The following is a 9467-nucleotide window of genomic DNA, read 5'->3' as shown; positions in this document are numbered from 1 at the left end:
ACTTACATTCTTTATTTCAAATATCTGCAGCGGATGATTTGTTAAACCGAAATACTTTATTCATTCATTAAACTAAAACAGCATTTGTAAACTACTATTCTGTAGAGCCTATCATTTAAGAGGACTTGTTTTTGGTAATAAATATCTTGTAAAGATATTGCCATTTTATGTATATTTATTTTCTTATTTGCATTGCATTTGATATTGAGGGCATTCAGAAGAATTGGAAAGAAACCAGTTTACATTACTTATATATTGTGATACTGAGATTATGGTTACTGATTGTAATGAAAGTAACCCTCCCAACCCGGTCAAAATCCCATTTAATCCCATGTGTTCTCCTTTAAACAAAGGGGAACTTGGACAATCTCTTGGAATTTAATAATTACGAAAGTGTCAAGAGGATGGAAGTTACAGATGTACCCGTGTGAAAAGCCTTTCCAATGCTGTGATGGGTTTTTCTGCCACATCTCGCACACATTTTCCCCTATGTTTTTTACCCCAACATTTATAACGTGGACCTTCTACATTTTCATTCTTTATTCAGGTAGGGTAACAACAGGAAGTTAATCATGGAGACATCTCAGGGTGGAATCGTCCTTGGTGTTGCTTCTCTTCCACTTCATTTGGAACGTATTTGATGGTGTTCTTCTATCACAGACTCTTCCTTCACACTGCAGCACCAATACTCCCAGGCAAAAGATCAGCCCTTGTTTAAGCTGGACCAGACAGTTAACACATTTCAGAACATGACTGACCCAAAACAATTATACATTTTATAGGATTTTTATGTCATGATATTTGTTTATCTGTTTATGATTACAAACGGGTGATTTTGAATACAAATATTTATTTTTCCACATTTTATAAAGCATAATCTGGTCCCTCTGCTTTATTTTGTGTATTATTATGATATGGAGGGAGCTTCTGTGTAGCGTAGGATTTAGAGTTGTGTACATACATACACACTTAGGTGTGTACGCTTATCCTCGATTGCTGCTGTCACATGTTTTCCAGTCTGGTTCAGGCTGTCAATTGTTTTATTCGTTTTTTCCTTGCTTCTGAGGCTGTAATGAATCCTTGCTGCAAGGACACAAACTGATTCTCACGTGTCTAAATATTTGAGTGGCAGTTTGTACAATTATACAAAAACACACAGAGCTATCATGTAATCCTCTGTATATTGGATCAGATGCGTCTGTCTGGAACTGCAGTTTGTGCTAGTCCATCAGCAAGATATTTGACGTACTTACTACTCTACTGTACACCATATGTGTCCATTCAATAATTATTCATGCTTAGTTCATTCGTTTTGTGATTTATTAATGGAATTTACTATTACCTTTTAAGGCGCTATTTATTTAACCTTATACATTATAAATTATTTAGTTGCTGTGGACTGAGAAATCGTTAAATCACCATAAAGCTTTGAACTGTACTTTTATATTTGTAATGTCAAAGAATTAATTAAGTAACACAGTTATAGCCAACAGAAAATAAAATGTTGGAAAACATACATTGGGAATAGAGAAGAGGAGTGATCATCTTCAGTTATGGTATTTATATATTAAATAAAATATTAATAATGTTGTGCAGATTTGATATCATGTCTCATGTTTAACATGTTAACATTTGTACAGAAGCCAAAGTGTGGTGCTGATCTTGAACCTACACTACTTGAGGCCTATGAAACCTTGGTCCAAATCTCGCGATGCGATTTGAATATCTGAGCTAGAACGAGAACAGTAAACAACAGAGGGAGCTCTGTAGGAGCTGTTGTCGCTCGAAACGGAACGGATACGGATAGGTGGGACCGAACACAGCAGGAAAATAAGTGCTAGTAGCAGTGGGGAAGTCCTTCACAGCACTGCGCCGGGACCACTCGTTTCTTAACTTGAATCGTTTTTGGAAGGCAGGACGATTTCCCTAGTCTTCGTTACTGTCTGCGGAACAAGTGTCACTAGCAACAGACGGTATGTTCTCATCGTTCCTAGCTAACCGCTAACCAGCGGCTAACGCTCGTTGTGTGTGCTAGTTAGCTGGCTAGTGTTCTGGTCATCGTCAGTAAGGCAAGCTGAGACCCGTAATACCTTTTCTAGTGGCTCATATATTTATTCCCCTAACGTCATGTGCATATTTCCCATCCTGGACACATGTACCAGATGGTGATCATTTGTGAGCCAATGAACTATGTAGCTAAGCTAGCTTTCAATCTAACGTTATAGAGAAGTCGCAGACAAGGAACAGTTCAGCACTGAACGCCAGCTGCTTACCAATATATGATCGTTACACTTTAGTTGGTAGTCAATTAAAGATTTTGAGTCAAGCAGCAAGTTTCTGCAGCAGTGTGTTAGACTTAGGCAACAGGGTGGATTTGCCTAAGACTGCCATGACAAGATACCAACTGAACAGAGGAACAGTAATGGTTTTGGTTTTGTTTCCGTCACACTGTCAACTACATTGTAAACACGGGTATCGTTGTTACAAGTACATTTATTATTATCATTATTATGATTGAATTCTCAGGTGGGTAGCTACTAGGTGCTTGATGCTTCTCTTTCTTGTGGTGAGGAATCGGCCAGACTGTGTTGTCTGTATTCCTCTATGTTGTGGGGTTCCTCAGGTGACATGCAGCTGACCATGTCACACACGTTGATGCTTCTTCTTCTTGTAATATGTGCCAATCTGAGATGAAAATGGAGACCTTCCATCAGTTAAGATTAAAAGCACGTTTCAACAGATATAAAGTCTACCTAATCATGTTACAGACAGTTATTGTGCAATTAATCAACAAATGTTCAAACCTGGAAGGAAAGTCTTACTGAGCAAGCAGTTGAACTGTCAATGAAGTGAATGTGTTGCTGTTGCCATCTGGTGTAGTAGTTCTGCTTATCGTCCTTGGCTTAAGAAAGACTAAAGACTTGCTCCATATGTTTTGGCCCACTTCATTTGCCCTGTCACGGTTGTCCACTTGTGGTGGTAAAAAAGAACTATGCCACAGTGTGTGATCCTCCTGACTTGTATCGTGGGGGTACCTAGCTCAGTCCAATATGTTGAGAGCTGAGTTGTTGGATATTGAGCTATATGGCCGACAGTGTCATCACATCCCAAATATTGTTTTCACTGTGTAAAGAAAGAAATAGTTTCAGCAAAATACAAAACAAAGCAATACTTAACAACAACAACCACCGTAATGCTTCATCATGAAAACACCAAAGACTGTAAGGAAAACACAGACACTCGTCACCGTGGTGACGATATCAATCAACAACAAATATGTCATAAAATATATTTCGCTCACCAGAGCTGCAGTAGATGGTCAACTTTCTCACATGCTCTGGCAGCTAGCGCGTGCACGAGAGAGGGGAGGCACTTAGAGCGTGCACGAGAGGGGAGGGGCTGCAGGCACGGCTGCAGTGCAGGGAGTGGAAGCAGAGCGCTGAACACACACGGCTCTTAGTAAAACAGCGCTTTCTCACCGGAGTACTTTCCCCCGTCATTCTTAAAGTACCGATACTAATGAAACGGAGGAATCGTAACGTTTTTAACGGCAGGGTATCGCGGTACCTTTCAAGTAGGGATGTCCCGATCACCTTTTTTTGCTCCCGATCCGATTCCGATCATTTGATTTTGACAATCTGCCGATACCGATTTTTCCCGATCCGATCTTTATGCAAAAAAAAAATGAAAAAAGCATTCAAGTTGTCCCTTAAGGTTATTTTTTTAATTTAAATGACAGTACCCAACTATCCATTATATCCTAAAGGTTATCAGTGGTCCACCACAAAATAACCATGTAAACAAATTGAGTGCAGAGAGTGCAGTAACAAAACACAAATAACTCTACTGGAAAGAGGTAGCTTGACTAGCTTCACAAGTTCACATTCAGTCACAAATAATAAAATAAAATAAAAAGGTGGCTGTGTGCAGAATTCTAGCCTTAAGACTAACTAGTCTAGTAATAATGCAATGAACAACAGCAGCTTAACATAACATGAATAAACAAAGTATTATATTTCCATCTTACTGGAGTAACACAATTCAATAGTAATCAGCAGCGAACCACTTCAACACGTGTGTTTCGGTGTATTCACGGCATTACTTAAGTGTAATTTGGCTTGGCTTCCTATTTGTGGACATGCTTTTATTTTGAAGGAGAGGTAGCGCTGTTGACAGGAAGTTGTTGTTGCTTTGGAAACAACGTGCCGGAGATTAACGGAGGAAAGTAATATCTACATATAAAGACGGAGAAAGTAAACGATAACGTTTATGGTTAAGTGTTAGCACCCCCCGAAGAGGCACAAGCTCTTACGTTGATATTGGAGATTTCAATAAATTCAATTTGAAAAAAACGTGGAAAAAACGAATTTCCGAATAACGAAATTGAAACCCGAATAGTACTCCAACGAACGAATATTCGGGTACAGCCCTAGTGTACTCGCCGTGTTGTTGTTGGTGTTGGTTTCTCAGGTGGCGTATTAGATTGGTCGTGTTGAACTCTGTTCTTTCCACCACGCGGAACCTTCTTCTTGCAAGCATTGCATCTGGCTGTTACACTGCCTTCACTTTCAATTTTATAATACTTCCAAACTCCTGACATTTTCTCTGTGCCGACTCCCGAGTCACCAGCTAAACTTAGCCTCTCGTTAGCTTACTGCTACTATTAGACACTGCGCCCACTCTGTTGCCAGATTTGAGAGAAATAAGCAACCAGGTCTGAAAACAAGCCCAAAAGAAGCAACACATACATGATGTTGGGTCATTTTAAACCAAAACTAAGGCCTCAGGATGACTTTAAGACGTGAACATGGTCATTTTTGTTTTGTAACATTAAATAAAAATAATAATAAAAAAATAAAAAGATTCTCGATCTTTTTCTCCCGATTCCGATCTTTTAAAAATCACGTGATCGGCTCCGATCCCCGATCACGTGATCGGATCGGGACATCTCTACTTTCAAGTATCGGTACACCGTGCAACACTACAATCAATACATCATTTACCTATTTTAAATCTATAGATGAGAGTAACAAATGCGTCACTTCCGGGCAAAAATAGCGTCTCCGCCCACTTTTGGGGGAAAACAACGCTGTCAGTTGAACGGCAGTCAATACAAATTCTGAAGTTTTTGCCAATCCGATCAGAAATTTAAGAAAACCGGAGATTTTTGGATCATCAAAGAGCCCGATTACAATGGCCAGACAGGCAAACAATTGCATTAAGCCATTAGAAATCGACGATCGGGCTCGATATATGGTTAAATATAGCAGTAGGCTATCGATTTTCATAGATGAGAGTAACATCGACGTCACTTTACGGCCCCGCCCACTTTTGGGGGAAACAACGCTGTCATTTGAATGGCGATCGAGCCTGAAGCCACAGAGCTCTTCTTTTACTGTCCTTTCTTCTTAGAGGAAGTACAGAAACACTGAACTCTGGATTATTTTTAATGTTTGAGGTGCAATAAACGACACGGCAGCTTGTTGGCATGATACAACTATTATGTTCCGCCTCGCTCATGAGAGTAACAGCTGGAGAAATTACAGCCTCGCCTACTGATTTTAATTTAACCATATATCAAGACCGATTGTCGATTACCAATGATCAAATGTAATTGTTTGCCTGTCTGGCCATTGCAATCGGGCTCTTTGAAGATCCAAAAATCTACGGTTTTCAAAAAAAATTGATCGGATTGGCAAAAACTTCAGAATTTGTATTGACCGCCATTCAAATGACAGCGTTGTTTTCCCCCAAAAGTGGGCGGTGCCGGAATTTTTGCCCGGAAGTGACGTAGGTGTTACTCTCATCTATTGGCAGTGTATGGGAAAATGTTATCAGGAAAAAGTGCGTTGTGATGTATACACCTATTCCATGGAATTTGTTTATGATTACATTTTTTATTGGCACAACATTTATATTTTGCTCTCAAAGTGTCCGAGGTCGATGCATATCACATTAAAATGTATAAAATGTTATTTTCCCCTGGACCTCCCTAGAGGGTATGTGGTCCACCCACGATAGATAGGGATCAATCGGCTGCCGAAATGCCAGGATGTTTACCTAATTTCCTCCCCACTTGAGTGAAAAGGAAAAGGGGGCGGACAGCTGGAGACTGTACTGGCTTTGTTGGGCTTGGAAACTTCTCTCCCTGTTGGTCTGCCTTGCCTCTCTTTGTACATTCAACAAGGCCTTTCTTGTTGTTTTATCATTTTTAGTCCTTTGTTTCTTGTTGGGTCAGACTCAAAGCACAATGCATCACCAATAGGCCTATTTTCTCAATCTTCTCTTTGTATAATGTTTGTCTCTAATCCCTGCAACTGAGGAAGATCACACTGATTGTTTTGAATGTCTTCTGTGAACACACTATAACAAGGTTCAGCCTGTCATTTTGATACAGCCACTGACCACAACCTGCGTTTTCAGCTTGCTCCACACTTTGGTCAAACGGGAGGGACACTGTTTGACTTTCATTTTAAATCAATCAATAGCTGTTAAGCTTGTCCGCCAAGAGGTTGCTCTGTGTCTGTTCATGATGCAGTGGAAGCCTAACTAAAGCATTCACAGAACAGGAATGTGCATAGGGGCAGCATTACACAGGAGACAGACAGGCCAGGAATGCAGTTGGAGTGATACTGACTGGCTGAATGCACTGGCTCAGCTGCTGCATGTTAACATTTGTCTGCGTGCCTGCCTCATTCCAAGCCTGCCATCATTGTTGTCTCCCTGTCCTTCTACAAGTCCTTTGAAAGCTTTTTTCTCTCTGCTTGTCCCTAGGTGTATATCTCATTTTCTGTTTGTTGGTGGTTTCCTTTGACCCATTCATACGTAACCCCATGTGTATGTGTAGCGTTGAAGCTGATATCACAGCAGTTTAACGTAGCACTCCTACGACGCTCGGCTAATACCTATACATTTACAGGGCACAATCTGCAGTGTAAAACAAAATGCCCTAAATTACCTAGTACTAAAAGACAGTTGAGCTGAGCCAAACCTTACCATGCAGCGGAAATTAAGCCCCGGTATAAAAGAGGGTGTAATTATTAACTAAGTGGAATGACTGGCATTCTGTTGCAATGCTGAGTCTCCCAGGGTGGTCCCCTTCTTGCTGTTAGACTACCAAAATGTGCCGATTTACCTTCCTTGACCTAGGAAAAAAAACAAGGCTTAGTTTTAGAAAGGTTTAATCAGGATTAATGTTTAACCAGTGTGTCAGCATGGTTGGAAAACACTTCAGCATGAACTGATAGTTAGTTGCTTTGGTTTATGTATGTGTAATTCAGTGTTTCAAAGTGATTGTGTTAGATGTTTTTTTATGTTGAGAGGACCACATGGTTCCCAGCCTGGGTTAAGTGAGAGCTGTACACTAGTGATGGGAATTCCGGCTCTTCTTGGTGAGCCGGATCATTTGGCTCGGCTCACCAAGAAGAGCCGGCTCTTTCGGCTCCCAAACGGCTCTTCAGTTTACCACTTATTATACCTTTTAATTAAATCAAATGTAGCCCTGTTTTGACATGATTCATATGTGTACACTAGTGCTGGGGGGAAACGATTATTTTGAAAACGATTAATCGGGCGATTATTTGATCGATTAGTCGACTAATCTAACGATTATTTTTCTGTTGTTCAATTCATAAAAAACGTAATGTAAAAAAAAAATTTTTTCACGATACTGTGTCTCAGAGGATCTTAATATTTAAGAACCTATTAATGTGTTATACCAGATTAACGGAAATAATCTCAGCTAACTGACAATACAAACCATGTTTACCAAAACAAAACATAAGTCTCATAAGAAGCATCTAAATGACCCCTGAGCGAAAAATGCTAACGGACATTGGCACAGAACTCAAGATAAAAGTACCCTTATTACTTATCGTAGCTGCACTTACAAGATATCCGATTAAAGCTGAGACTCCACAGATTATTTAGGTATATAGTATCAGCACTGAGTGATCCGGACTCGCGAAGCAAATACAGTCATCACAACACGTACCTTTACAGAGCTTCTAGGGAGATCGTCTCACCACCGTAGCTGTCAATCTGATCAAAAGACGTGTTCAATGGCATTACAATTAGAAAAAACGCGGCTGAATCGGTTAATCCATAGGTTTTTAACGTCTATGTATAAAAACATGAGTGAATTTATAATCCATAATTCCATTTTTATGTAAAAATCGGAGAGCAAATGCTAGCTGCTAATGGTAGCCACCACAGCTAGCTGCTGCTTCCGGTCTAGGCTATGCAGAAGTCTCAGTGAGATATAAATATATAAATATCTTTGCGTTTTGGACTAACTTTTAAATATTCCCATGCTTTTGAAGACCTAGGGCGAGATGTTTTCGTTTGGGGGCTTCGTGCGCAATCCTGTGAGGAGGAGGTGGTAGCCGTTTCAGTCTCCATTGTGTTTGAAGTGCGATTGCGACCTGCTTGTTGCTTTGGGTGACCCACGTGTGTGTAGCGACGCGTCGACGCGGAAATATGTCGTTGACGATATTTTGAAGTCGACGTTGTCGACGCGTCGCTACAACACTAGTTTTGAGGCCTTTTTTTAAAAGCCTCCACGGTCTGTGGTGCTCTCATTTGTTCGGGGAGAGCATTCCACAGACTGGGAGCAGCCGAGCAGAAGGCCCGGTCTCCCATAGTACGGAGCTTAGTCCTGGGGGGTTTGAGGAAGTTGGAGTTGCTGGAGCGGGTGGTCCGCAAGGAGGTATGGGGGGTGAGGAGTTCCTTGAGGTAGGGAGGGGCAGTTCCATGGACACACTGGTGGGTGAGGACGGAGACCTTGAATTCGATCCTCAGTTCCACGGGTAGCCAGTGTAGTGCTTTAAGGATGGGGGTGATGTGTTCATATTTGCGCACCCTCATCAGGATCCTAGCAGCGCTGTTCTGAATGTATTGGAGCTTCTGGATGCTTTTGTTAGGGATCCCGATGAGGAGTGCATTGCAGTAGTCCAGCCTGGAGGAGACAAAGGCATGGACCAGCTTTTCGGCGTCAGACAGAGTGAGTGTGGGGCGGAGTTTGGCGATGTTCCTGAGGTGATAAAAGGAGTTCTTGCACAGCTGTTTAATGTGGGCCTCAAAGGTCAGATGGGCGTCCATTTTAACACCCAGGTTGGTGACTATTGAGGAGAGGGTAATGTCCTGGCCGGAGAAGGTGATGGTGGTGATGGTGGATGACCGAACCTGGTGTGGGGTGCCAACTATAATGGCTTCGGTCTTGGAGCTGTTGAGTTTCAGGAAGTTTTGCTTCATCCACGCCTGTATCTCCTCCAGGCAGGCAGTGAGTGTGGGTGAAGGCAGGGCTGCAGAGGAGGTAGGGTTGATCCTGAGGTACAAACCCAAACCCCGTGATAGTCCTCAAGCTCTGTGATTGGAGAGTGTGCTCCGAGGGTTACGCCGAGCGTCGAACAGCACTTGAAATGGAATGTAACCACGGCAGACTGTCCAAAACTGGATTTGAACGGGTC

General features: G+C 41.6%; 1 protein-coding gene and 1 long non-coding RNA gene across 3 annotated transcripts in view; one reads left to right on the top strand and one right to left on the bottom strand.

Annotated features, from left to right (window-relative positions):
- Positions 1-1756: 1756 nt before the first annotated feature.
- Positions 1757-9467, top strand: part of LOC117551542 (E3 ubiquitin-protein ligase RNF19A-like) — a 35085-nt gene continuing 27374 nt past the window's right edge. For both annotated transcript variants that reach the window (XM_034224444.1, XM_034224443.1), the window contains exon 1: positions 1757-1973. The gene's annotated coding sequence lies outside the window, so the exon portion shown is untranslated. The remainder of the gene's footprint in view (positions 1974-9467) is intronic.
- LOC117551543 lies at positions 2476-3415 on the bottom strand. The gene is made up of 3 exons (XR_004569806.1): positions 3302-3415; positions 2805-3123; positions 2476-2685 (listed from the first exon to the last, which is right to left on the bottom strand). It is a non-coding gene; the product is annotated as an uncharacterized LOC117551543 (long non-coding RNA).

The sequence above is a fragment of the Gymnodraco acuticeps genome, unplaced genomic scaffold, assembly GCF_902827175.1.
Source record: "Gymnodraco acuticeps unplaced genomic scaffold, fGymAcu1.1, whole genome shotgun sequence".
In the NCBI taxonomy this organism is placed as follows: Eukaryota; Metazoa; Chordata; class Actinopteri; order Perciformes; family Bathydraconidae; genus Gymnodraco; species Gymnodraco acuticeps.
Note: the sequence above shows the minus strand (reverse complement) of the source record. Positions and strands in the feature narration are given on the sequence as shown.